We start from the raw sequence: 26,688 nt of genomic DNA, 5'->3' as shown, positions 1-26,688 counted from the left end.
ATGAGAGTCTCCTTTATTGAACTCTGAAACCTATGCTCCTGGCCAAGCAACCCCATCGGCTACAGACGGCCTGCACATGCGCAAGGCCCTCACAGCACCAACACCCAGCAAGGACCCATTCTTTCATGCAGCGCTCCAGGTCATGACAGGAGAAGACAAGCGCCTCACCCATGGCTACCGCCCCGCACCAAGCTACAAATTCATCAATTAACTTATCGCTGCAGCCAAACATTGGCCTATGTGGTGATGCTGACATGTACGGCATATGACCACTAATGCCAGTACTTGACTGCAGTGATCATATAGTGATGTATGCAAATGACCAACTAAATGGTTATCTTGGATGGCACCAGGTTTTGCTTCCCTGGTGAGTGGCCTCATGTGTTGGTTTTCCTCTTCATATCCCTTCCAAGACCATAGGGTAGATGAGAAAAAAAAATCTGTTCCAGGCCTCTGTTGGAGCTGGACTTTACTTCAATGTCCAGAATCTCAGGGCACACCTGCCACAACCTAGGCCCTGTGTTTTCATGTAGTTGGGGAGGCCTAGAAAGGGACCAGGAGATGAAAACTGCAGGAGTGAAGTCCAGTTGCAACAGAAAACGGTATCAGAGTCCAAAACTGGGTACCATGAGTCCTTTCACTCATCTCTTGTATTGGGCCAATTCTTTTCTCTCTACCTTGACTACAAAGTTAGATTTTTGTGGAGATTCAAGCTCTCTACAGTTTCTCAGAAGTCCTTAAAAAGGGGATGATACTATACCAATCAAAGGTAAGTCTTAACCCCCCCCATGCACATTAAGCTAATGTTGGCCATATCCAGCGGTATCAATGGGTTTGACCAACACGCTAATGTGTACGGGGCACCGGCCAATTGATTGTTGAGGAACATGTTGATCGGTCATGTCTGATTTCTGACTGACAATCGCTTTGAACTCCTGGAGATAAGTTGCTGGCCTACATGTCTGGCAACGGCTTTTTAATATGGAACAAAGAAGCGGTTTGCTAAATGAGCCCTTCTGTATATGGGGAAGATGGCCAATGTTTGGCCGACAGCCATCTAATGTGTATGGAAAGCTTAAATTACGAAAGCTCCAAAGTGCAATTTGCAACATATTTGCAACTCAGGGTCAAATTTTATTATGGTTGCTATAACATCAAGTGCTAATATAGAAATATTAATTTTCTTATAATATATAACACTCCATGACTATAATACATGTAGTATAGTATAATATTTTTTCAGTAATCTACATTGGATGTTATTTGTAGGATTGCAAGCTGAAATGTTTGTTGTTGAATCCTAATGAGAGTTGTTTTTAAAGTTCTCTTCCCTGGATGAGTCAATGGCATTTATAAAACTATTATAGTTATTTTATACTTTTTTTCTCCCTTGTGAATACCTGTAATAGTACAAACACCTTACTGTTGCTGTTTTGATCATTTAAGCATATAATTACCTGTCTATTGGTCTCCTATGCTTATGTGTGTTTATTAGGGATAATAAAGAGATCCCCCCAGAGAATCGGGGACTCTACCCAGACAATCAGCCATCACCAGTAAATGCAATAATTAGAAGAAGAACTTTAAAATTACAAAAGTTTAAGAAAGCTTCCTGAGAAGTAATAATCGATACCCCGAAAAAAAATATGTACCAGAATAAAGAATATAATGTCATAATAATGGAACACACTGTGATGGATTCTGATGAATCTACACTAGCACTGAGAATATCACTTTCAAAAGTTTCCGCTCTGCTGCTCTTTGCACAGAAAGCAATTAATAGTCATACAAATATGACATATGCAGCATGCAAGGTTGGTATAAAAATGCAATTGTGCTGATGTACGTTTCAAGAGCTAACCCCAAATACAAAAATAATGAATGTTTCCAATACATATAATTTTTGTACTTGAACCTACAGTATTAACATGCAACTTAAAGGGAATCTGTCACCCAGTTTTTGCCACCTAATTTGAGAGCACAATAATGTAGAGACAGAGACCCTGATTACATCGATGTGTCACTTGCTAGGCTACTTAGTGTAGTTTTCATGAAATCACAGTTTTATCAGTAGGAGATTATCATTAGAGAACTAGTAGAGGACCCTGATTCCAGCGATGTGTCATTTACTACCAGTTCTCTGAATGTTGAGCTCTGTATAACCCTGCCCCCACCACAGATTGGCAACTTTCTGTACACACTGTGCATATGCAGAAAGCTAATGTCTTTATATCATAATTATGGGGTGTGAACATGTATCACTTCATGTATAGGGATAGGTGGACCTCTGCAAGTTTGGGTACAGTTCTGGTACCCTACCAGAGCTTTATTCCAAAGTTCGGCTCGGATACCAGAACTGTACCCGAACTTGAACCAGAACTCCATTAAAAACAATGGGGACCTGAACTTTTGAACTGGAAAATTCTCTCTCTCCTCCCAAACTTCCCCCAGAACTCCGAACATTCCATCCAGCACTGGACAATAGGTGTCTGGTACCAACCTCAAACTTTAAAGTTCGGGTTTGCTCATCTCTATTCATGTATCAAAATCTTAATGATTATTGTTTTCTAATTTGTTAATAAAAAATGCTGGCTGTGATTTTTTGAGAAGCTGTCCATAAAAAATAAAAAAAATCAACTTGGTAGCCCTGATGGAAACAGGGCCTAAGATGAGAAACCCTTCTGAATTTCGTTCATACAGCCATATTTTACCAGTCCATTATGAACCACAATACCTTTGACCAACCGTGAATCTTCTGACTTGAACTTAACATCTCACAAGCATATATGAGGTTTTCAATTTGGGTCAGGGTACTTAAGTAGTTCTGGCATTGTGATCTCTACACAAAGTGTGTAATATGTCTGAACACAGACTTATTACAAAGCTTTGATTTCTGAAGAACTGCAGCATTTCCTTAAGCCAAACGCACATAAAATGTCCAAAACAGCACATTTGTAGTTATTCCCCTAATATAGTTTGGATTGCACACAATTTGTATACTTGACTGGGGCTCTAAATGATTACAGATGACATGATTACATTTACATAGTTTATTGTATTATTATGTGAATAAAAAATTCCATGGAGGAAAATGTAATTATTGAACTATAGACTGTGGCCGACTACTGAACTTTTACCATGAATGATAATTGATGCACTAGGATACAGCATTGCTCGTCTGAAACATGGCTCATAAACTAATCTCAAAGAGAAATGTTGTTTTCCATCAGTTATACCGTCCAGATTCAAATCTTCTTAATCTGTTTCATCAATCATGCAACACTCAAAATAAAGTGTTTAGAATTTAGAAGACTGAGGAGAATGTCTAAGTAGATGATATAACATCTCAAGGTCCCCTTTTTGTCCTTCATGAAAGGTTTGTTTTTACACTTTGCTTTTCTGATGAATTCCTATCTTCTTAAAGAGGTTTTCCCTTCTTTTACAGGGTAAGCAAAAAAATTGAAAGTTGGGGGTTCCACTTGTGTGACCCACTTCTATTTCAAGAATGGGGCTTGGATATATAGCTGGCAGCACAACCACAGCTCTTTGCATTCACTTCCAGGGGTTGCAAAAATGGCCAAACAAGAATGGAGGGAATAGTCAAAAGTGAATGGAAATGGTCACGCATGTGTGGACAGTGGTATGAGTCACTGCCCCATTCTGGAGGTGGAACCCATATCTACTCATCTACCAGACATTTTGACCCCTTTAACTTGAGAAATCCAGATGTAGCATAGGTTAGCATTATTTACATCACACCTTTCTGATAATTTGTCACAAAAGGTTATCTGATTAGGAGGATTAAGATAACTTAAAAGGGCTCTCCATTTTCAGGAAATTGGGCTTCAAACTGTGTAAAATACCTAAAATAACAAACTCAGTAGGTATTCACCCTCTGTGGGACCTGCCCTGGCTTTCTACCAATGCTCTGGTCCTGGTGTTTTGGCTGCAGTGGTGACAACACAGCAACAATGCAAATGGACTTTCCTGGGAAATTGGATTCCCTTCTCATGCTAGGTGGGGACTTCCAGCTCTGATGATGGCCGGAAGAATTCTGCGCAAGCATGGGAAAGTTCATGATGTCACCACATGCGCCATAACCTCACATACACTTCTGTAGAACCGTCCCATGCCTCATCGTAACTGGAAGTCTCCGCCTAACGTGATAGCCCCAGGAATTTAAGTGTGAGCAGCGGTGATCAGAAGATGTGATGAAGATCGGACAGTTAGTAGTGAGGAGCAGAGGGGCCGGAGAGGTGAATATAATTTTTTTTCTTAATTACAGAAAAAAGGCAGCTAAGCTAACTGCAGCCATTTTGTTGAATTCACGGAGAAGCTAATTACAAAAATTCCTCAAAATAGTGAATGCAGATTTATTTAACATTCAAGTAGAATTTCATTCCACTCAAATATATTTGCTGAGCTCTAAAGAACACTATAAGGGATGTATAGTGTCCAACAATTAAATGTATGGGTATTAGTACACTGTGTGCAGAATTATTAGGGAAGTTGTATTTTAGAGGATTATTTTTATTATTGATCAACAACTATGTTCTCAATCAACCCAAAAGACTCATAAATATCCAAGCTTAATATTTTTGGAAGTTGAAGTGGGTTTTCTTTTAGATTTGGCTATCTTAGGAGGATATCTGTTTGTGCAGGTAACTATTACTGTGCAGAATTATTAGGCAACTTAATAAAAACCAAATATAATCCCATCTCACTTGTTTATTTCCACCAGGTAAACCAATATCAGTGCACAAAAGCACAAAATTTAGAAATAAACATTTCTGACATGCAAAAACAAAAAACAAAAAATTAGTGATCAATATAGCCACCTTTCTTTATGATGACACTCAGTGGCCTTCCATCCATAGATTGTCAGTTGCTTGATCTGTTTTCGATCAACATTGCGTGCAGCAGCCACCACAGCCTCCCAGACACTGTTCCGAGAGGTGTACTGTTTTCCCTCCCTGTAGATCTCACATTTTATGATGGACCACAGGTTCTCTATGGGGTTCAGATCAGGTGAACAAGGGGGCCATGTCATTATTTTTTCTTCTTTTACACCTTTACTGGCTAGCCACACTGTGGAGTAGTTCTATGCATGTGATGGAGCATTGTCCTGCATGAAAATCATGTTTATCTTGAACGATACCGACTTCTTCCTGTACCACTGCTTGAAGAAGTTGTCTTCCAGAAACTGGCAGTAGGTCTGGGAGTTAAGCTTCACTCCATCCTCAACCCGAAAAGGTCCCACAAGTTCATCTTTGATGATACCAGCCCATACCAGTACCCCACCTCCACCTTGCTGGCGTCTGAGTCGGAGTGGAGCTCTCTGCCCTTTACTGATCCAGCCTCTGGCCCATCCATCTGGCCCATCAAGAGTCACTCTCATTTCATCAGTCCATACAACCTTTCAAAAATCAGTCTTAAGATATTTCTTGGACCATTCTTGACGTTTTATCTTATGTTTCCTGTTCAAAGGTGGTCGTTTTTCAGCCTTCCTTACCTTGGCCATGTCCCTGAGAATCGCACACCTTGTGCTTTTTGATACTCCAGTAATGTTGCAGCTCTGAAATATGGCAAAACTGGGGGCGAATGGCATCTTGGCAGCTTCACGCTGGATTTTCCTCAATTCATGGGCAGCTATTTTGCGCCTTTTTTGGCCAACACGCTTCTTGCGACCCTGTTGGCTATTTGCCATGAAACTCTTGATTGTTCGGTGATCACGCTTCAAAAGTTTGGAAATTTCAAGACTGCTGCATCCCTCTGCAAGACATCTCACAATTTTGGACTTTTCAGAGCCCGTCAAATCTCTCTTCTGACCCATTTTGCCAAAGGAAAGGACGTTGCCTAATAATTAAGCACATCTTATATAGGGTGTTGATGTCATTAGTCAACACCCCTCCTCATTACAGAGATGCACATCACCAGATTTACTTAATTGGTAGTTGGCTCTCAAGTCTATGCAGCTTGGAGTAGGACAACATGTATAAAAGTATCATGTGATCAAAATACTCATTTGCCTAATAATTCTGCACACAGTGTATAAGCATATGTCAAAATACCAATTAATACAAAATAAAGGGCAACAAGATGCAAATAATACCAAATATAATGAGGTGAAATTGTACACTTTATTTATTACATCAGATAACAAGTTTGAAAATGAGTTATTTGGTGGATATTAATTTATATGTTAATATAATATAGCTATAAACATTATTATGGCTAGAAAATTCAGAAAGTAATTAGCACTGCATGAAACACATGCAAATTCATGAAGTAACCCAAGTAGAATCAATACATTTGCAGATAAAGTGACTGGAGCACAGATTTCATTCTGAGCAGATCTAGCTATAACCAAGAGCCTACTTGAGGGTCAAAATACGGTGTTGGCCTTTTCATGCATTTTTGGTGTGCTTCAATAAAGTTCTGGTTTAATGAAGATCACAAGGTTGGATTTTGCCAGTTTGATATCGATCTGGACCGTAAAATCAAAATATATGACTCTCAATAAGGGGCAAAAATGGGGCAAGTAACACAAAGGCCAATAGAATAAGGAGCAAAAAAGCTAGTCTTACTCATAAGAAAAGTATCATACATTATGGTGGCCATTCTTTCTTTGTAGGAATATGCTAATATTTTGGGGAGCACTGAAAATTCCTATATGAGATATATTGTTTCCACTGTATATAGCAAATGGAATGCTCAACCATGGCAGTTCTTCACGTTAGCATTGTAGGCATAAGCAGCTCCAGCACTTCAGCTGATGGAAGTGTCTGTTGATTGAACTACTCTTTATCTGTAATCTGTAGGATGGGTTTACAAACCTCCTTGCACTTTGACCATAAAATATATTCGAGACTAAAACTGCACTTACATTAAACAAAGAGATCTGATGCACAAATGTGTCTTTCCCTATCCCAAATTTAGAAAAAAAAACTTTGCATAAGAAAATGGCTTTGTTCCTGCGAGGTAAATAATATACTATGATTTGCGAAGAGCTCACAGCAAAGTCACGGCAACCCATGGTTCTGTTTTTCTGCTTAATTTGCTTATATATAGGTATCAATCAATATTTTGGCCACTGCAAAAGATAAATCTGCTCAGAGCAACAGGGAGAGAGACAGTTGTTTTAATGTCACCTGTGGCGCAGCAATGTAGTCTCAGAGGAAGCGTGATCCTCACGCGAAACGGCTGTCAGCCACATTTGTCTTCACATTCGCTGTTCATAGAAATCGCAATGAAGTGATGTTTTAATGTGAAGTGGTGAGTGCCCAGACTTTCTTTGCATTGAGAAAGGGTCAAAGTTGCCTCCTAAATTGCTAACAGTGATTGCACTAAGACATTGAAACTGCATTACTGCAATAGAAACATAAGAAAGTGCTACAAAATGCACACATGAAATATTTAAAAAAAAAAATCTGTAATATTAATATGAAAAATTACAGTAAAGGAAAGTACTTAGTGCATAGATTGACCAATATATGTGTGCCCAACAGCCAGCGACAAGGCGTCTTTCATTGTTGGGTCCCTGTCCTTCTCTGTCACCTCTTTTGGGCGGAATGCAAGCCTACAATTTATGGGTCAGGACTGAACCAGCTAACTACTTAAAATCACTTGAGGCTGATGGTGGAGGGAGTGCACATGCCAAATAGAGAATTAGAAACATAGTGAAAATGGTCAGCACATCCTAACTAATGTGAACAGCAGCCAACTAAAAAAATTCAAACTATAAGAAAGAGTTGCCTCCTATATTGCTAAGAGTGATTGCTCTAAGACATTGAAACTGCATTACTGCAATAGAAACATAAAAAAACACTACAAAATGTACACATGAAATATTTAAAAAAAAAAATTCTGACCCATAAATTGTAGGCTTGCATTTCAGCCCAAGAAAGGCGACTGTAACGGGTCTGGGAGGCGGAACCTCTGAGCTACTATACAAGGGGGCAGTCCTTGTAAGGGAGCGGGTGGCGACCAGGGAAGACGGGCAGGAGGTCACAGCAGGTGACCAGAACAGTCTCTGAGTGAACGGGCTGGAGGTCACGGCAAGTGACCGGGGCAGTCTCTGGATGAACGGGCTGATGGTCACGGCAAGTGACCGGGGCAGTCTCTGAATGAACGGGCAGATGGTCACGGCAAGTGACCGGGGCAGTCTCTGGATGAACGGGCAGATGGTCACGGCAAGTGACCGGGGCAGTCTCTGGATGAACGGGCAGATGGTCACGGCAAGTGACCGGGGCAGTCTCTAGGTAAAGGGTTGGTACGACCTGTAGCGGCTGATGATAGACGTGAGCTCCCAGGTGAGCAAGCGAGAGTCTCTGGATGAATGGGTGGTCACAGCATGTGACGGCGGAGCCTCCAGGAAGACCAACAGACAGGCGGCAGATGAGCGCTCCCAGGTGAGCGGGCAGAAGTCTCTGGACAGGCGGGTGGTCACAGCACGTGACGGCAGAGCCTCCAGGTAGGCTAGCAGACAGGCAGCAGATGAGCGCTCCCAGGTGAGCGAGCAGGAGTCACTGGACAGGCAGGTGTTCACAGCACGTGACGGCGGAGCCTCCAGGTAGGCTAGCAGGCAGGTAGCTGGTGTGAGCTCCCAGGTGAGCGGGCAAGCTGGTCCATAGACAGACTGACAGGAGTTGGAAGGCAGACCGTCGGACCTCAGGTTAGCAGGCAGGTGGCTGATGTGCGCTCCCAGGTGAGCGGACAGGCTGGTCCTTAGACAGACTGACAGGAGTAGTAAGACAGACCGTCGGACCTCAGACTAGCAGGCAGGTAGCAGATAATCAGGCAGGAATCTGGCAGGTAACTGGCAGGTAACTGGCAACGGGACCTGAGGGCTGAAGCAGAGTAGTGAACAGTGCAACAACATTGCTCGGGCACCTCCATTTTGTAGGAGGTGCCTTATATATGGTGAAGTCCTCCGGCCATTGGCCGGGGACTCCTTAGGACGGCGCGCGCGGCCCCTTTAAGAGGGAGGGAGAGCGCGCGCGCACGCCCTAAGCACAGTGGCCGGGAAGGAGCGCGCGCTGCCAGCAGAGCGGGAGGAGGACGCCGGGCACGGAGCAGGGAGGTGAGGGGAACAGCGTCCCTGCCTGGCAGAGGGCAGGGACGCCGGCGCTACAGTACCCCTCCCCCTTTAGGCCCCCCCTTTTTTAGGCCAGACAGAAAATTAGCTAGGATAAGAGGGGCATGGATGTTCTCCCGGGGCTCCCACGTTCTCTCCTCAGGACCAAACCCCCTCCAATCTACTAGAAAAAAGGTCTTTCCTCTTACCCTTTTGGTGGCAAGAATGTTCTCTACCTCAAACTCGTCCTCAGCAGAAACCGGAGCAGGAGGCGTACCTGTAGACTTGGAAAAAGAGTTAAGTACCACAGGTTTGAGGAGAGATACATGGAAGGAGTTAGGGATCCGTAAGTTGGCCGGGAGTTTTAATTTATAGGCCACCGGGTTGATCTGACTGATGACCTCCAGAGGACCGATGAACCGAGGCCCTAACTTGTAAGAAGGTATCTTGAGTCGGACATATTTAGATGAGAGCCAGACTTTATCTCCAGGACGAAATTGTGGAGGATCCAGGCGTTTTTTGTCAGCGTGTCTTTTCATCCGTTCGGACGACTGAAGGAGTACGGATCGGGTACTCTCCCAAATGGAGGAAAATTTGCTAACGAGAGATTCCGCAGCCGGGTTGTCCACAGAGGTGGAGACAGGAAAAGGAATCCGAGGATGCTGACCGAAGACTACAAAAAACGGGGATTTGGAGGAGGATTCGCTCTCGTGATTGTTATAGGAGAACTCGGCCCATGGTAGGAGATCCACCCAGTCAGAATGATGGGCATTAACGAAGTGCCGGAGGTAACTGGTCAGGTTCTGATTGATCCGCTCCACTTGACCATTGGACTGTGGGTGGTAAGCGGAAGAGAAGTCCAGGGTGACGTCTAGCAGTTTACAAGTGGCTCTCCAGAAACGTGAGGTGAACTGTACCCCACGATCCGACACGATGTGGAGGGGCAGGCCATGAAGACGGAAGATGTGGCGGATAAAGTCTTTAGCCAGCTCGGGTGCAGACGGGAGACCAGGCAGGGGAATAAAGTGAGCCATCTTGGAAAAGCGGTCAGCGACCACCCAAATGACCGTACAACCGGCAGAGATGGGGAGATCAGTTATGAAGTCCATAGCAATATGCTGCCAGGGGGCAGCAGGCACAGGAAGCGGAAGAAGGCGACCGGCTGGCAGGTGTCTCGGGATTTTGTTGCGGGCGCAGGACACACAGGCAGAAACAAAGTCTATTACGTCCTTGTGCAGGGTAGGCCACCAGTAGTGCCGGGCAATAAGCTGGAGGGTCTTTTTCTGACCGGCGTGGCCAGCTAGTTTAGACGAGTGACCCCAGTGTAGGATCTTCTCCCGATCAGGTACTGATACGAACGTCTTACTGGGAGGGAGACGATTTAGGCTCACGGGAGCCACCTGCATTACTCTGGCGGGATCGATGATATGTTTAGGTTCCTCCTCGAGATCGGACACCAGAAAGGATCGGGACAAGGCATCTGCTTTGACGTTTTTGTCAGCCGGGCGAAAATGAAGAACAAAATCAAAGCGAGCAAAAAACAAGGACCACCGGGCTTGGCGCGGGTTAAGTCTCTGGGCATGCTGGAGGTAAGCCAAGTTCTTGTGGTCAGTGTAAATTATTACCGGGTGAAGAGCCCCCTCGAGTAGGTAACGCCACTCCTCCAATGCCAGTTTGATGGCCAATAACTCTCGGTCTCCTATGGAATAGTTGCGCTCAGAAGAGGAGAAGAGTTTGGAGAAGAAGCCACAAGTTACCATTCTCCCGGAAGATGATTTTTGAGTAAGTACCGCTCCGGCTCCAGAGGAGGAGGCGTCAACTTCCAGGAAGAACTGCTTGTTGCCGTCCGGGCGATGCAGCACCGGGGCGGAAGAGAAGGCCTGTTTTAGGGAAAGAAAGGCCTCCTCTGCTTCGGGCGGCCACTCTTTGGGATTAGTACCCTTACGGATGAGCGCGGAAATTGGGGCAGTCCGGGAAGAGAAGTGTGGTATGAAGAGGCGGTAGTAGTTGGCGAAGCCCAGGAATCGCTGAATGGCCTTCAACCCCTCCGGTCGAGGCCATTTCTCGATGGCAGACAGTTTCTCTGGATCCATTCGTAGGCCGGTCTGAGAAATAATGTAGCCCAAAAACGGAAGCGAGGTCTGCTCAAAGAGGCACTTCTCGCATTTAGCGAAGAGGTGATTCTGCCTGAGCCTGAGCAGGACCTGACAAACGTCCATCCGGTGAGTCTGCAGATCCGGAGAGAAGACCAAGATGTCGTCCAGGTACACCACTACGCAGGAGTAGAGAAGGTCCCGGAAGATGTCATTGACCAACTCTTGAAAGACGGCAGGAGCGTTACAGAGACCAAAGGGCATTACCAGATATTCATAGTGGCCGTCCCGGGTGTTGAATGCCGTCTTCCATTCATCCCCCTGACGGATACGAACCAGGTTGTACGCCCCACGGAGGTCCAGTTTGGTGAAGATTCTAGCCCCCCTCAGACGATCAAATAACTCCGGAATGAGCGGAAGGGGGTACTTATTCTTCACCGTGATCTGGTTAAGGCCTCTATAGTCTATACAGGGACGGAGAGAGCCGTCCTTCTTTTTGACGAAAAAGAAGCCTGCTCCCGCCGGGGAGGTAGATTTCCGGATGAATCCCCTGGCCAGATTCTCCTCAATATATTCGGACATCGACCGGGTCTCAGCAGCGGATAAAGGATAAATACGCCCATGGGGAGGAGTAGTACCAGGTAACAGGTCGATAGGGCAGTCGTATGGTCTATGAGGAGGTAGTGTCTCTGCTTCCTTTTTATTAAAGACATCAGCATAAGACCAATAAGGAATCGGAAGTCCAGGTAGATTAGCTGGGGTAGGAGAAGGACGGACGGGATGGATGGGAACCAGACAGGTCTTATGGCAGTCCTGTCCCCAGCGAAGGACTTCTCCGGTCTGCCAGTCAAGCACGGGTGCATGTCTCTGGAGCCAAGGTAGGCCTAGCAAGAGGGCGTGAGAGAGTCCAGGCAGAAAATGAAAGGAGATACTCTCAGAATGCAGCATTCCCACCTGCAGAGTAATGGATTCGGTGATGAGTTGGATGGGGCGTGGTAAGAGGCCCCCATCCACGGCAGCAACAGACAAGGGTACAGCCAGAGGTTTGGTGGGGATGCGGTATTTCTCTACCAGGGACTGTGAAATAAGATTCCCGGCTGCTCCAGAGTCAAGTTGGGCTAGTTCGAAATAACGGTTCTCCCCGCAGACGATTGAGACTGACAGCAGCAGAGATGGAGAGGATTTATTCTTGTCTAGGTTGACCTCTCTGAGCGAACCTAGACACAGGCGTTTCCCGACCTCTCCGGGCAGGCACGGATCCGGTGCTCCTTACTGCCACAGTAGAAGCAGCTCCCTCGGCACGGCGTAAGTCCTGACGGGTTTTGACCATCTTGGTCTGGTCGACCTGCATAGGCTCAGGAGAGTGTACCTGGGGAGAGACGGAGGGAGTGACGGGTTTCTGAAAAGTAGGAGCTAGACATGGTAACCTCCTCTCATGGGTGACCTCTTTGGCACGCTCCTGGAACCGTAGGTCAATCCGGGTGGCAAGAGTTATTAGGTCATCGAGAGTGGTAGGAATGTCCCGACCGGCGAGTTCATCTTTAATACGGCCGGACAGACCCTCCCAGAAGACGGATACCAGAGCGTCGTTATCCCAGGCCAGCTCCGAGGCAAGGGTACGGAACCGTATGGCATATTGGCCCACGGTGAGACTTCCCTGACGGAGGCGTAGCAGTGATGATGCGGATGAGGTCTTCCGTCCGGGTTCGTCGAAGACTTTCCGGAAAGCCGTGAGAAAAGCAGGCAAGTTGGACACCAGGGGGTCTCCTCTCTCCCACAGAGGATTTAGCCAGGCCAGGGCCTCCCCGGTGAGATGGGACATGATGAATGCAATTTTGGCCCGGTCGGAGTTAAACTGGTGGGACAATAGTTCAAAGTGCAGGGTGCACTGATTTATGAAGCCCCGAGCCTGGGCGGAGTCGCCTCCGAAGCGAGGAGGTGCAGAAAGCCGGGGTCCGGGGTAGGATACCATGGTATTAGTGGGCAGTGGAGCTGCCGGATTGTGAGACATGGCACTGGCGGAGGTTGCTGGTGGAGCAGTCAGAGTGTCCAGGCGAGTATTGACATTCCACAGGTGACCCAGGATGGACTCCTGTTGGGACCTTTGACGGGACAGTTCATGACACAGGTCCGAGAGCGAGGGAGCTTGGGTGCCACCGGGTTCCATGGCCCGAGCAAACTGTAACGGGTCTGGGAGGCGGAACCTCTGAGCTACTATACAAGGGGGCAGTCCTTGTAAGGGAGCGGGTGGCGACCAGGGAAGACGGGCAGGAGGTCACAGCAGGTGACCGGAACAGTCTCTGATTGAACGGGCTGGAGGTCACGGCAAGTGACCGGGGCAGTCTCTGGATGAACGGGCTGATGGTCACGGCAAGTGACCGGGGCAGTCTCTGAATGAACGGGCAGATGGTCACGGCAAGTGACCGGGGCAGTCTCTGGATGAACGGGCAGATGGTCACGGCAAGTGACCGGGGCAGTCTCTGGATGAACCGGCAGATGGTCACGGCAAGTGACCGGGGCAGTCTCTAGGTAAAGGGTTGGTACGACCTGTAGCAGCTGATGATAGACGTGAGCTCCCAGGTGAGCAGGCGAGAGTCTCTGGATGAACGGCTGGTCACAGCATGTGACGGCGGAGCCTCCAGGAAGACCAACAGACAGGCGGCAGATGAGCGCTCCCAGGTGAGCGGGCAGAAGTCTCTGGACAGGCGGGTGGTCACAGCACGTGACGGCAGAGCCTCCAGGTAGGCTAGCAGACAGGCAGCAGATGAGCGCTCCCAGGTGAGCAAGCAGGAGTCACTGGACAGGCAGGTGGTCACAGCACGTGACGGCGGAGCTTCCAGGTAGACTAGCAGGCAGGTAGCTGGTGTGAGCTCCCAGGTGAGCGGGCAAGCTGGTCCATAGACAGACTGACAGGAGTTGGAAGGCAGACCGTCGGACCTCAGGCAAGCAGGCAGGTGGCTGATGTGCGCTCCCAGGTGAGCGGGCAGGCTGGTCCTTAGACAGACTGACAGGAGTAGTAAGACAGACCGTCGGACCTCAGACTAGCAGGCAGGTAGCAGATAATCAGGCAGGAATCTGGCAGGTAACTGGTAGGTAACTGGCAACGGGACCTGAGGGCTGAAGCAGAGTAGTGAACAGTGCAACAACATTGCTCGGGCACCTCCATTTTGGAGGAGGTGCCTTATATATGGTGAAGTCCTCCGGCCATTGGCCGGGGACTCCTTAGGACGGCGCGCGCGGCCCCTTTAAGAGGGAGGGAGAGCGCGAGCGCGCGCCCTAAGCACAGTGGCCGGGAAGGAGCGCGCGCTGCCAGCAGAGCGGGAGAAGGACGCCGGGCACGGAGCAGAGAGGTGAGGGGAACAGCGTCCCTGCCTGGCAGAGGGCAGGGACGCCGGCGCTACAGCGACAGAGAAGGACAGGGACCCAACAATAAAAAATGCATTCACGCTGGCTGTTGGGCACACATATATTGGCCAATCTGTGTGCTAAGTGCTTTCCTTTATTGTAATTTTTCATATTGATATTACAGAAAAATATTTTGAAATATTTCATGTGTACATTTTATAGCGCTTTCTTATGTTTCTATTGCAGTAATGCAGTTTCAATGTCTTAGTGGAATCACTCTTAGCAATTTAGGAGGCAACTTTGACCCTTTCTTATAGTTTGAATTTTTTTAGTTGGCTCCTGTTCACATTAGTTAGTATGTGCTGGCTATTTTCACTATGTTTCTTTGCATTGATACTGCAAAGGTATGACAACACGATCACTGGGGTAAGGGCCCAAGCCAATGAACCCAATACTTTTGCCAATGTAAAAAGTTTAAAAAGTGTACAAGAGTAGTTATACATACTAATCACATGGTAGCAGTTATGTGTAACCAATTAAAAAAATCAATATATTTCAAAAAGGAAATATTTGGACCGCAGAAATAGCGAGGCTCAGAGAATTAGCCACTGAATACCATAGTGATAATGCAGTGGGTATGGAAAGTATTCAGACCCCTTTAAATTTTGCACTCTTTGCACTCTTTGTTTCATTGCAGCCATTTGGTAAATTCTAAAAAGTTCATTTTTTTCTCATTAAAGTACACTCTGCACCCCATCTTGACTGAAAAAAACAGAAATGTAGAAATTTTTGCAAATTTATTAAAAAAGAAAAACTGAAATATCACATGGTCATAAGTATTCAGACCCTTTGCTCAGTATTGAATAGAAGCACCCCTTTGAGCTAATACAACCATGAGTCTTCTTGGGAATGATGCAACAAGTTTTTCACACCTGGATTTGGGGATCCGCTGCCATTCTTCCTTGCAGATCCTCTCCAGTTCCGTCAGGTTGGATGGTGAACATTGGTGGACAGCCATTTTCAGGTCTCTCCAGAGATGCTCAATTGGGTTTAGGTCAGGGCTCTGGCTGGGCCAGTCAAGAATGGTCACAGAGTTGTTCTGAAGACATTCCTTTGTTATTTTAGCTGTGTGTTTAGGGTCATTGTCTTGTTGGAAGGTGAACCTTTGGCCAAGTCTGAGGTCCAGAGCCCCCTGGAAGAGGTTTTTATCCAGGATATCTCTGTACTTGACCGCATTCATGTTTCCTTCAATTGCAACCAGTCGTCGTCTCCCTGCAGCTGAAAAACACCCCCATAGCATGATGCTGCCACCACCATCTTTCACTGTTGGGATTGTATTGGGCAGGTGATGAGCAGTGCCTGGTTTTCTCCAAACATACTGCTTAGAATTATCTTCAAAAAGTTCTTTCCTTGTCTCAGCAGACCAGAGAATTTTATTTGTCATAGACTGGGAGTCCTTCATGTGCTTTTGAGCAAACTCTATGCGGGCTTTCATATTAGTATCATATAGTTCGACCCACATAAAATCTAAAATATGGTTAGAGACCAAACTGATTCAGCAAACTTAAGAATGACAACATTTTATTAATGTTGAGTACACATACAAAAATAAAAAATGATAAAAAAATCACCTCCAAACTGTAAGGGACACTGGGTTACATCTTACCTGAGGTGTTTGTTCATATAAAGTGTGCTACTACTCTTAAGTATGCTGAAATATAAATACTCTCCCATACATGAATCGATAAGCAAGTGCTAAAGAGGTAAATGGGTGATATATAGTGATGACATACCGTAGCAAAGCCTCTGTAGTGGTACCGGTGTAATACAAGGTCCCTCTCCCCTGGTCTAGTCTGGGAGTCCTTCATGTGTTTTTGAGTAAAATCTATACGGGCTTTCATAAGTCTTGCACTGAGGAGAGGCTTCTGTCGGGCCACTCTGCCATAAAGGCCTGACTGGTGGAGGGCTGCAGTGATAGTTGACTTTGTGGAACTTTCTCCCATCTCCCTACTGCATCTCTGAAGCTCAGCCACAGTGATCTTGGGGTTCTTCTCTACCTCTCTCACCAAGGATCTTCTCCCACGATTGCTCAGTTTTGTTATGATCTGCAACAAGTACTAAGGAAAGAAAGCGGAAAGCTGTCCCTACAGTAAGACTAAGCTGAATCCCTACGATGTAGTGGGCTGCCTCTTCCTTGCGAACAGACCCGCCTTAGTCCTTGGCTAGTCTGAACGAAGACCTATAGCATAAAGGAAGGGGTCGCTAAAAGAACTAAGGACTGGAATAAAAATGGGACACCTCCTGAACAGAGAAAGTTGTTGCAGAACACAAAAAGATAAACTGACAGAAAGGTACTTGAGGTCCCAGAAGGACAAAGCAAACTGACAGAGATAGGCACAGAAGCACAGGGCTAGCAAAACAGTCAAACAACACTGAAGTCCAGCACAGTTAAAAGGGCGGAGCTGGAATATATAGGCAGATGGTCACATGACCGCAAAACACAAGATGGAAAAAACAAACAGGAGGGTTGTAACAAGTTTGGCTGGACGACCAGGTCTAGATAGACTTCTGGTGGTCCCAAACTTCTTCCATTTAAGGATTTTGGAGGCCACTGTGCTCTTAGGAACCTTAAGTAATGCAGAAATTCTTTTGTAACCTTGGCCAGATCTGTGCCTTGCCACAATTCTGTCTCTGAGCTCCTTGGGCAGTTCTTTGAGCTCATGATTCTCATTTGGTCTGACATGCACTGTGAGCTGTGAGGTCTTATATAGACAGATGTGTGCCTTTCCAAATCAAGTCCTATCAGTTTAAATAAACACAGCTGTACTCCAATGAAGTAGTAAAACCTTCTCAAGGAGGATCACAAGGAAATGGACAGCATGTGACTTAAATATGAGTATCTGAGCAAAGGGTCTGAATACTTATGACCATGTGATATTTCAGTTTTTCTTTTTTAATAAATTTGCAAAAATTTCTACATTTCTGGTTTTTTTCAGTCAAGATGGGGTGCAGAGTGTACTTTAATGAGAAAAAAAATGAACTTTTTAGAATTTACCAAATGGATGCAATGAAATAAAGAGTGAAAAATTTAAAGGGGTCTGAGTACTTTCCGTACCCACTGTAGATACACTGCTCCTATATAAGGGAATCATTCTTTTCTTTCTAAAATATTACACATCAATTCCCCAATAGATATTGTACCTGTATTAGAGTTGCTTCATTTACAAGAGGAAATAATGAAATCATCAGCAAGAAGAATGTAGAAATTAAAGTTAGTGTAGCATCACAGCCTGGTTGACAGCAACGTAAGACTACACCCTTACGGTTTACCTCTATATCAATAGTCCATCTATGTCAACTTGTGTTTTTTCTCTAGTACTTAAACATATACAGTCCTCACAGGCTCAAAGACAAAAATGTGAAATGGTAAAATACCATATACTTACCCTTTTACTCCCTTGTAGTGCCACAACCTTGATGCTCCCCGGTCATCTTCTGCTTACATTGACTGAAGAAGTCATAGCGCGTAAACCCCAAGTGACCTGTGTCGGGTCACATACCATTGAAGCCAGAGATTGATGCAAATGCCACATGGGGTAAAGAAGCTAGGACTAGTGTTGAGCCACCCCCGTAGTGTTCGAGTTCGGTTCGGTTCGTCGAACACCCGTGTGTTCGTCGAACTGTTCGTCGAACACCTTCGAACACCGTTAAAACCAATGGCAGGCAAACAAAAACACATAGAAACACATAGAAAACACCTTCAAAGGTGTCCAAAAGCTGACAAACTGCTCAGAAGACACAACTAACACATGGAAAAGTGACAAGTACATATAGTCATGCGAAAAGGAAAGAGGTGGAGGAGTAAAAGGAGGGGAGACACAGATATAGGCATGTCATGCCCTTCTAAAATCCAAAAAGTGAGAAGCCGAGACGGCCAGTCCGCTCCTGCCCGTGCCACCTCCGTGTCGCCGGGTTTGTGCCAGAGCCGCGGTGAACCCTGACGGCCAGCCCCCCTCTCCCAATACTGGTGCCTGTCCGCTGGTGGGTCGAGAGAGCCCCCCTGTGGTGGAGGCAGCTCTAAGCTTTTTAATTTAAATTGTCCCTCTAATTTGAATGAATACACTTTAAATCCATTTACAAGGATCTATTGGAGGGCAAGTCTCATGCCAGCAGCCGCGTAATTCCAGCTCCAGCAGCGTCCACTAAAGCTGCTGCAGTTAAAAAGCTTTTATAAGGATCGAGCTCGGCTGTCCACCGCAAGGCATCCTAGTGCCAGTCCCAGCCCCTATGCCTTGGGGTGCCTCCTGATGCTCTTCACTGAGTATCCCGTGGTCCCGAAGCATTTCCTTTGAAAAAATTAAGTGTCCAAACTACAGGTGGTGTAGCTTGCTTAACAGCCGGGATAATCCGCTGACTAGCAGACACTGCTACTAGGCACAAAGTATTTCCTGGGCTAGATGCAGTTAAAAATTTGTAAGTAGATACTCTCGTTGGATGCTGAGAAAGCATTCCATAGAGTCTCCTGGCACGCCATATATGATTCTCTTAAAAAGCTTGGGGTAGGGGTCTAGGGGACCCTTTTATAGCCAAAATCACGGCCCTGTATCACAATACGTCACCTAGGCTGAAGATAAATGGAACTGTAGCACCGAGGGCTCGGTTGCTACAGACGTATTGCACCTCACCCAGAGGTGTGATATCTCACTCTCAGATAAGGATGGAGTGTGGATCAGGACCCGACACCTGCATGCATTACACCACATTGCCGTGGGGCAGGGCGACCAATATGCCCCTGAGATGGGCACGACAGTCCCTGTCCCTGGCTGGAGTGGGGGGAGGGAACACTGAGGAAGGGGAACCCTGCAGTGCAGGAGCAGGGAGGAAGCAGTTCCTGGGTGCATTGAGAAGGGAGTATAAAAGGTGGGCACCATCTTATTTCAGTGCAGAGAAGTCTGAGCAGAAGTGGCAGGGAGCAGGGGCTCTGCATGAGCTCTGCTCCGGAGGTGGGCCTAGTAACAGAGGCCCAGGCCTGCAAGAGGGAGAAGGAAGGAAGAGGAGCGGAGAAGGCTCCAGGAACGAGGAATGAAGGGATCCCAGGGGTGCGGACGGGCGAGTCGCCACCGCACGCCCGAATCCACCTGCGTGGAGGGGTCAGGCCAAAGGGGGAGACCGGTCCCCGAACTAGTGGAGGCAGGAAACGACCCTCAGCTAGAAACCGGAGGCTCTGACATTTTATGTGGCGCAGCCCCTTGCTCCACCCGCTAGGAAGGCACCACATAGGGTCAGGGAAACTGGCGCCAAGTTTACCAAGAGGAGGCCCGAGGCAGCCGTACAGAAGTGTTGGTAAGAAAGGCCAGACAAAGGACACACAAAGGGGGTCCTGTGAAGCGCTCCAAAGTTATCTGGGAGTTGTCTGAGCCCCTCACCTGGTGAGCACAGTACGACGTGGGCAGCCGTTACCTGCAGACGTGGTCTGGATAATAAGAACTGTGAGTAAAGGCCCTGAACTGCATCACTGACTCCGTGTCGTTACTGCTGCTGCCCTGCACCATCACCCCCATCCTCCGCATACACTGCCCTGAGGCTATACTCCTCCCGTGGGGAGTTATGCTACGCTCTGCTGCACCCACAACACCAGCCTTAGCGGTCTGCCCTGTAGCGGCGGTTCACTCTGACCGCAATCCACGGGTGGCGTAGTCGGACATTTAAACATCAAAACCACATAAATAGTTCCGCCACTGGTTTGACCGCCCTGAGCCACGGAACCGGATCGCCGCCACGAAGACTACAACCACCAGCATCCACCAAAAAGGGTCCGGCTCCGGGTGTCCCAAGGCCCAGGGGGTGCGTCAGAACATTTTCATCACCTTTCACAATCACCAATTGGACAAGGCAGGGATGTCCTCTGTCCCCTCTCTTATACATCCTAGTGACGGAGCACCTGCTCTCATCAATTCGCCATAACCCCAATATTAGGTGGATTGAGGTGGGAGGCACCGAGTACAAGTGCTCTCTATTTGCTGATGATGTCCTAGTATATATCACTCAATCACATATATCCATCCCTGCTGTTATGGCTGAAATAGATCACTTTGTTACATGGTAAAATTTTAAAATCAATGCAGCGAAGTCTGAGGCCCTCGATGTCTCCCTCCCTAAATCCATATAGGATTCCATCTAGTCCAACTTTCCCTTTGCCTGGCCCTCACAGGGTATCAAATACTTAGGAATTCCTATTCATAGAGACCTCTCCCATCTATGTTATCTTAATTTTGGGCCCTTTATTGAACAATTCCATACAGACCACGGTTGGCAAGTTAGAACTGTAAGATTCACTACGTGAACCACTGGTGTTTTGTGGAAAAGCACATGTACACCGCGTTCCAAATTATTATGCAAAAAGTGTTTAGGAGTGATAAGGGAAGAATTTGTTTGTTTGTCAGTTAAACTCATTGATGGTGATGTGTGTCAGGGCTCTTTATATCACTGTAAGCAATTGCAGACACCTGTGCTAATTAGTTTGGCAGGTGTGTCCAATGAAAGGCAAGACTACTTAAGAAGGCTCTCTCACATTATTAAGCAGCCTACATTTTCTGCCAAAATGGGAAAGAAAAAGGATGTGTCGGCTGCTGAGAAGCAACAAATTGTGGAGTGTTTAGGTCAAGGCATGACTACAATCAACATTGTGCGATGATCAGGATGAAGTGTCTTGGCAATCAAGAAGTATGTAGCTGATTCACAGTACACACGTGTGCGTGCTGATAAGGGCAAATTGAGGACTCTTTCCTACAGGCAATTACGTCAGGTTGAAAGAGCAGCGGCAAAAAAGCCTTGTCATAGCAGCAGACAAGTTTTTGAAGCTGCTTGTGCCTCCAACGTCCCCCGAACAACAAGATGCAGGGTCCTTCAGAGGTTTGCAGCTGTGCATACGCCATCCTGTCGACCTCCTCTATCCACTTCACACAAGCAGAAACGGCTCCAGTGGGCCAAACATTACATGAAGACTGATTTCAAAACTGTTTTGTTCACGGATGAGTGCCGTGCAGCGCTCGATGGTCCAGATGAATGGAGTGGAGGATGGCTGGTTGATGGACACCCCACGCAAACACGGCTACAGCGCCAACAAGGAGGAGGTGGAGTAATGTTTTGGGCTGGAATCATGGGGAGAGAGATTGTCGGCTCCTTTAGGATCCCTGAAGGCGCTAAAGATGAACTCCATAATGTATGTGGATTTTCTCAAACAGCACTTCCTGCCATGGTTCAAGAAGAAGAACCGTGTATTTCACAGCAAGATCATTTTTCTGCATGATAATGCACCATCTCATGCTGCACATAAAACATCTGCATCTCTGGCTGATATGGGCATAAAAGGGGACAAACTTATGGTGTGACCCCCATGCTCCCCTGACCTCTACCCCATTCAGAACCTTTGGAGCATCATTAAAAGGAGTGTCTATGATGGCAGGAGGCAGTTCACATCTAAGCAACAGCTCTGGGAGGGTATTCTGTCCTCATGCAAAACAATTGAAGCAGAAACCATCCAAAACCTGACAAATTCAATGGACGAGAGAGTTCAGAAGCTCCTTTCGAACAAGGGGTCCTATGTGAAAATGTAACATCACCTAGAATAAAGTTTTGAGTTGAAAACTGTTTGATTTCAGTTTCTAACAACCTGCTAATGCTTATAATTTCAAAAATGACCATTTTTTTGGTCTTTATTAAAATGAAAAGGTTGATCGAAAAGTTTGGGGGATCTAAGAGTGTGGCAACCCAGTAGTCATGATTACTTCGAATTCTGACAATATGAGGGTCATGCTGCAGGTAGTGCAGCAAGAAGGCACTTATGTGTCTTGCGCATCTCGGAGCCCCAAAATTATTTTCCGGGCTAGATGCAGCTAAAAATTATTTTTAATTTTAAATCTGGTGAAGCTTATTATAGATGGCCTAATAGGATCAGTGCTGCACACTGTTACAAAGCCCAAATTATTTTCCAGTCAAGATACAGATAAACATGATTAGTAATTTGAAAGCTTAAAACGTTTGGTAGGGTGATTTTAACCAATCATCAAGCTTTTACTCTCCCCAGGATGACACAGGGGTAGAAAAGTCATTTCGGATCCATGATTTGTTCATCTTTATGAACGTGAGTCTGTCTACATTATCAGTGGAGAGCCGCGTGCGCTTATCTGTCAGCACACCACCAGCAGCGCTGAACACACGTTCAGACAGAACGCTGGCTGCGGGGCATGACAAGATCTCCAAGGCGTAAGTGGCTAGCTCCGGCCATTTATCCAGATTGGAAGCCCAAAAAGAGCAAGGGTCCAGTGACACAGTCGTGGCTTCAATGTTTACTTGGAGATACTCCTGTACCATCGTCTCTAGGCGTTGACTATGTGTCAGACTTCTTGTCTCCTGTGGCCTTGCAAAGGATGGGCTAAAAAAGTGGTGAAATGATTCCGCAAAATTGATGTTACCAGCAGATACTGTGGTTCTGTTACGGTTTGAGTGCTGAACACTTGACGGTCCCACGGTTGGCAAGTTGGAACTGTGAGATTCACTACGTGCACCACTGGTATTTTGTGGAAAAGCACATGTAAGATTCTGCAACAGTCTCTGCTGATACTCCTGCATGCGTGCATCCCTTTCTATGGCAGGAATAATTTCTGCAAATTTACTTTTGTACCGGGGATCTAACAGTGTGGCAACCCAGTAGTCAGGATTATTTCTAATTCTCACAATTCGAGGGTCATGTTGCAGTTAGTGCAGCAAGAAGGCACTCATGTGTGTTGCGCATCCAGGAGCACCAAGTCCCTGTTGTGTTGGTGGCGAGGTAACAATCATGCTTCCTTCCTCTGTCCTCTCCCCCCAACCTCGCACAACAGAAATGTGATCAAGGTCTTACTCATCTGATGAGTCTTCCATCAGTTCGTCCTCCACTTCTTCCTGGGCTCCTGCACCTTCCTCACTAGTTTGGCTGCTACCATGCACCCTGGTAAAATCATCTCCCCCACCCTCACATGCCTGCCGCCTTGGTGCTGCCGACCGTCTGGACCTTGCAGATGTTAGCCCTTCCGCATACAACTCCTCCTCCTCTACTTCCTCCACCTCCTCTTGTGCCACCACCTGACTCCGAATTCTGTTTAACATTTGCTCCAGCATGTAAATCACCGGAATAGTCATGCTGATAATGGCATCGTCAGCACTAAACATCTTCGTCGCCATTTCAAAACTGTGCAGAAGGGTGCATAGGTCCCTGATCTGAGACCACTCCTCCAGCGTGATTTGCCCCACCTCTGAATCTCGTTGGCCCAGGCTATACGTCAGAACGTATTGCACCAGGGCTTGTCGGTGCTGCCACAGTCGCTGCAACATGTGCAGAGTTGAATTCCACCGGGTAGGCACATCGCATTTTAGCCGGTGAAGTGGCAGGCCCAACGACTTCTGTAGAGATGTAAGTCGCTGAGCTGCGGGATGCGAACGGCGGAAGTGAGCACACAGCGACCGTGCCCTCTGCAGAAGGCCATCTAGTCTGGGATAGTGGGCTAAAAATTGCTGGACAACCAGGTTCAACACGTGAGCCATACAAGGCACGTGTGTGACATTGCCCCGGCGAAGGGCCGCACCCAGGTTTGCAGCATTGTCGCACACGGCCTTCCCTGGTTTCAGGTCCAGTGGAGACAACCATTCATGAAATTGGTTCTCCAGAGCTGACCACAACTCCTCAGCTGTGTGACTCACATTTCCCAGACATTTCAATGTAAAAACCGCCTGATGACGTTGAGCCCTACTGCCAGCATAGTAAGGAGGTGTGCAGGATCCCTTCTGCGCAGTTAGAAAGCTTGTGGCATGACCAGACAGGCTTTGGGTGCAGGTGGAAGACCGAGAGGAGGTTGAGGAGGCAGAAGCAGTGGAGGAACTTTGACATAAAGAGGATTGACGCACAACTCGTGGGGACGGCAAGACTTGGACAGCAGCCCCTTGTCCTGCTGTCACCATAGTTACCCAGTGCCCAGTCAGCGACATGTAACGCCCCTGTCCATGCCTACTCGTCCAAGTGTCTGTGGTGAAATGCACCCTGTCACACACAGAGTTTCTCAAAGAAGCGGTGATGTTGTGTGCGACATGCTGGTGGAGCGCAGGCACACCTTTCTTTGAGAAGTAGTGCCGACTGGGCATCTGGTACTGGGGCACTGCGACGGACATAAGGTCTCGAAAATCCTCTGTGTCCACCAGGCGGAAAGGCAGCATTTCTGTAGCCAAGAGCTTGCAGATGGTGAAATTCAACCTCTTAGCTTTCTCATGGCTAGGAGGAAATGGTCTTTTACTTGTCCACATCTGAGGGACCGAGGGCTGGCTATTGTGCTTAGACGGGGTTGATAAGGGTGTCCCCGGCAAACTGCCGGTCTGTGAGGAAGATGCAGGCGGACATGTTAGGTTGCCTTGATCCAAAGGTGGTGCTATCGATGTCGGACAGCGCTCAAGACCAGCTGGTGTTACCACCTCCAAAGAAAATGATGACCTGCCAATCACGCTGGCTGTTGCGGGCAAAGAGGTGGCAGGTCTGCGCCCCAAAACAGGTGTGACTGCTGTCCCCCCAGTCACAGAGGATGAAGAGGCCGCGGATGCACAAGATATGGCAGACGGTGGTTGGCCCGGCCGGCTAGGCCGCATTGTAGCACACTGAGCTTCCCACTGCAACTTATGCTTCATGTCCATGTGCCGGTTCATGCATGAAGTACTCAAACTATGTATTTTTTGGCCTCTACTTAGCTTTTGCTGACAAATGTTACAGATAACACGAGTTGGGTCATCTTTATCGATCTGAAAAAATGCCCAGGCTATGCAAGGCTTAGCACCCATGCGACCTGAAGAGCCACCACGACTTGTGGTGAGAGGCAGAGTTGTGTTTGAGGATGCAGTTGTTGACGTGCTTCCAGTACTACGTCTCTGTCCAGGAAGGCGCAACCTGACCTCGTCGTCACTAGCATCTTCCTCCACCTCCTCTGCTGACCTCATCTCTTGGCTGACTGTGGGTTGACAGTAAGTGGGATCTCCGACCTCATCATCATCACCCTGTGCGTTATCACACCCGTCGTCCTCAGAGCCAACCTGTTCCTGCCCTGACAAAAAACTAAAGTTGTCGCTCCAATCAGGTATTTGAGTCTTATCATCGTCATCCTCATTGTCTCCACCAACAGGAGTTACAGTTTGGGAATGAGGGTCTACATTATGGTCAGAACCTTCTGCGTCTGGTCCTGGATCCGACTCATAAAGATTCTGGGCATCAGTGCAGATCATTTCCTCGTCTGGATTCACAGAAGCGCTGGAGTCGACCTCTGATTCCCAGGCTATAGTATGAGTAAACAGCTCTGCAGACTCAACCATCTGTTCTACCTCATACTCAGACGGGCAGCTGGAGATTTGGGAGCTGTGAGGAAGCAAGTGCGATTTGGGTGACACCTTTGAGGACTGGAGTATTTGTGATGTTGAAGTTGATGTGGAGGAGAGCCCACTTAAAGGAGCACTTGATATCCGTTGAAGCACCTGCTGTTTTTGTGCCTCATCTGGAATTTGTAGCGATTGGCGTGGCCGTAAGAAAGGGATCTTATCACATTGTCCGCTAAAAGAAGTAGACATTTTAGTTTGGCTGGAAGATGGTCTTTCTTCTGCACCTACCCCACGGACACAACCATTTTTCCCCTTCCCAACACGACTATTCCCCTTTCCACCAGCAGCAGGCCTTTTTCCACTCATTTTGGTGGTTAACTAATTCACAACTCTGGAGTTGTTTGCACAAAAAAACAATGGATGGTAACCGAGCAGAGCTGAGTGGCCAAACTGTGGTATTAGGCCAAAACTATTGGCTGGGTTAGATGCAGAAAAAAATTATTTTTAATTTGCAACCTGATGGAGGTCAGTATAGATGGACTAATAGACCAAGTCCCACACACCGCTAGAAGCCCAAATATTTTTTCAGAGCTAGATGCAGAAATTTTTTTTATTCAATTTGCAACCTGATGGAGGTCAGTATAGATGGACTAATAGACCAAGTCCCACACACTGCTAGAAGCCAAAATTTTTTTTCAGAGCTAGATGCAGAAAAAAATTATTTTTAATTTGCAACCTGATGGAGGTCAGTATAGATGGACTAATAGACCAAGTCCCACACACCGC

Source organism: Phyllobates terribilis, unplaced genomic scaffold, assembly GCF_046119375.1.
Source record: "Phyllobates terribilis strain yellow unplaced genomic scaffold, ASM4611937v1 Scaffold_7__3_contigs__length_470593459, whole genome shotgun sequence".
NCBI classification, from domain to species: Eukaryota; Metazoa; Chordata; class Amphibia; order Anura; family Dendrobatidae; genus Phyllobates; species Phyllobates terribilis.
The sequence above is the reverse complement of the archived record's forward strand: the minus strand, read 5'-3'. Positions refer to the sequence as shown.